The sequence below is a fragment of the Manis pentadactyla genome, chromosome 1, assembly GCF_030020395.1.
Source record: "Manis pentadactyla isolate mManPen7 chromosome 1, mManPen7.hap1, whole genome shotgun sequence".
NCBI classification, from domain to species: Eukaryota; Metazoa; Chordata; class Mammalia; order Pholidota; family Manidae; genus Manis; species Manis pentadactyla.
In genome coordinates this window covers 94,559,625-94,562,659 of record NC_080019.1, presented here as the reverse complement: position 1 = coordinate 94,562,659, position 3,035 = coordinate 94,559,625, and the positions used below count along the sequence as shown (strand labels likewise).

Genomic DNA, 3,035 nt, shown 5'->3' with positions numbered 1-3,035 from the left:
TTCTCACTGTTAAGTATGGTGTTGGCTGTGGGTTTGTCATATACGGCCTTTATTATGTTCAGGTACTTGCCCTCTATACCCATTTTGTTGAGAGTTTTTATCATGAATGGATGTTGAATTTTGTTAAATGCTTTTTCAGCATCTATGGAGATGATTAGGTGGTTTTTGTCCTTCTTTTTGTTGATGTGGTGGATGATGTTGATGGATTTTCAAATGTTGTACCATCCTTGCATGTCTGGCATAAATCCAACTTGATCATGATGGATGATCTTTTTGATGTATTTTTTAATTCGGTTTGCTAATATTTTGTATTTTTGCATCTATGTTCATCAGGGATATTGGTCTGTAATTTTCTTTTTTGTTGTTGTTGTCTTTGCCTGGTTTTGGTATTAGAGTGATGGTGGCATCATAGAATGAGTTTGGAAGTATTCCCTCCTCTTCTACTCTTTGGAAAACTTTAAGGAGAATAGGTATTATGTCTTCTCTAAATGTCTGATAAAATGCTGCAGTGAAGCCATCTGGTCCATAAGTTTTGTTCTTGGGTACTTTTTTTATTAACAATTCAATTTCCTTGCTGGTAATTGGTCTGTTCAGATTTTCTGCTTCTTCCTGGGTCAATCTTGGAAGGCTGTATTTTTCTAGAAAGTTGTCCATTTCTTCTAGCTAATCAAGTTTGTTGGCATATAATTTTTCATAGTATTCTCTAATAATTCTTTGTATTTCCGTGCTGTCTGTAGAGATTTTTCCTTTCTTATTTCTGATTCAGTTTATGTATGTAGACTTTCTTTTTTTCTTGATAAGTCTGGCTAGGGATTTATCTATTTTGTTTCTTTTCTCAAAGAATCAACTCCTGGTTTCATTAATTCTTCTATTGTTCTATTTTTCTCAATTTTATTTATTTTTTCTCTGATCTTTATTATGTCCCTCCTTCTACTGACTTTGACCTTCATTTGTTCTTCTTTTTCTACTTTCATTAATTGTGAGTTTAGACCTTCAATTTGGGATTGTTCTTCTTTCTTCAGATAAGCCTGTATTGCTATATACTTTCATCTTAGAACTGCCTTTGCTGTATTCCACAGAAGCTGGGGTGTTGAGCTGTTGTTTGTTTTCATTTGTCTCCATATATTGCTTGATCTCTCTTTTTTATTTGGTCATTGATACACTGATTATTTAGGAGCGTGTTGTAAAGCCTCCATGTGTTTGTGCACCTTTGGTTTCTTTGCACAATTTATTTCTAGTTTCATACCTTTTTGATCTGAGAATTTGGTATTATTTCAATTTTTTTTAATTTACTGATGCTCTTTTTGTGGCTTAGTATGTGATCTACTCTGGAAAAGGTTCCATGTACACCTGAGAAGAATTTGTATCCTGTTGCTTTTGGGTATAGAGTTCTGTAGATGTCTGTTAGGTCCATCTGTTCTAATATGTTGCTCAGTGCCTCTGCCTCCTTACTTATTTTCTGCCTGGTTGATCTGTCCTTTGGAGTGAGTGAAGTGTTGAAGTCTCCTAAAATGAATGCATTGCATTCTATTTCCCCCTTTAATTCTGTTAGTATTTGTTTCACATATGTAGGTGATCCTGTGTTGGGTACATAGATATTTATAATGGTTATATCCTCTTGTTGGACTGACTCCTTTATCATTATGTAATGTCCTTCTTTGTCTCTTGTTACTTTCTTTATTTTGAAGTCATTTTCTCTGCTACAAGTACTGCAACTCCTGCTTTTTTCTCCCTATTATTTGCATGAAATATCTTTTTCCATATCTTCACTTTTAGCCTGTTATGTCTTAGGATTTGAAATGAGTCTGTTGTAGACAGCAAATAGATGGATCTTGCTTTTTTATCCATTTGGTAACTCTATGTCTTTTGATTGGTGCATTCAGTCCATTTATATTTTGGGTGATTATCGATAGATATGTACTTATTGCCATTGCAGGCTTTAGATTCATGTTTACCAAAGGTTCAAGGGCAGCTTCTTTACTATCTAATAGTCTAACTTAACTCACTTATCATACTATTTCCAACACAATCTACAGGTTTTTTTTCTTCCTCCCTTCTTTTTTTCCTCCTTCACTCTTTATTTATATGTTAGGTGCCATATTCTGTGCTCTTTGTGTATCCCTTGACTGACTTTTTGGGTGGCTTATTTAATTTTGCATTTGCTTTGTATTTAACTGGTCTACTTCCTTTATGGTGATTTTATTTTCTCTGGTGACAGTTATTTAGCTTTAGGAGCACTTCCATCTAGAGCAGTAAAAATATGAAACACTTCACGAATTTGTGTGTCATCCTTGTGCAGGGGCCCTGCTAATCTTCTTTGTATTATTCCATTTTTAGTATATGTGCTGCTGAAGCGAGCACATATAGTTTTTCTTACCAGTGGTTCTCATAATAAAAAAGGACACAGAATTGTTGGAAGCTCCAGATAATTAATTAACTCAGTACTTATATTAGTAATAGATGTTCTACACTATATGTAACAAGAAACCCAACTCCCAAGGACTTAAACCATAAAGATAATTATTATTTAGTCAATAAGTAGTGTGGATGTAGGTGGTCTCTGGATTGATTCAGCAACATAATGATGCCTTCAAATACCCAGGACTCCTGTAATGCTGTCTTTGCCATAATGACTCTTCTTACTACCTCATGATAAGAGGACTGCTGTACATCAAACATCAGATACCTGTTCAAGAAGAGAAGAAGTGGGAAGTTGTACCAGGAAGCAACTACCAGGTGTCTTATCTCTTTTATCAGGAAACAGGAATCTTTACCAGAAGCTTTCTAGAAGGATTTTATTTGTATCTCATTGACCAGAATTAGATCACAAGGCCAGCTTGAGCTTAAAAGGAAGCTGAGAAGAGATTATTTTGGTTTTACAAGCAGAAGGAAGATAACAAAATGGGGATGGGAACAGAGAGATACAACCACAATTCTCATGTCAATCAATGGAGATTTGTAAAACACAGAACACATATCCTTCACTTGATTTTCATAAAGCTACTCTTTAGATAAGAAAACAATTGTGAAGAAGT

The 3,035-nt window shown here is 34.6% G+C and overlaps 1 non-coding gene across 1 annotated transcript; it reads right to left on the bottom strand.

Moving 5' to 3' along the window:
- Positions 1-2,254: 2,254 nt before the first annotated feature.
- Positions 2,255-2,361, bottom strand: LOC118922957 (U6 spliceosomal RNA). The gene has a single exon (XR_005028961.2). It is a non-coding gene; the product is annotated as a U6 spliceosomal RNA (small nuclear RNA).
- Positions 2,362-3,035: the final 674 nt, after the last annotated feature.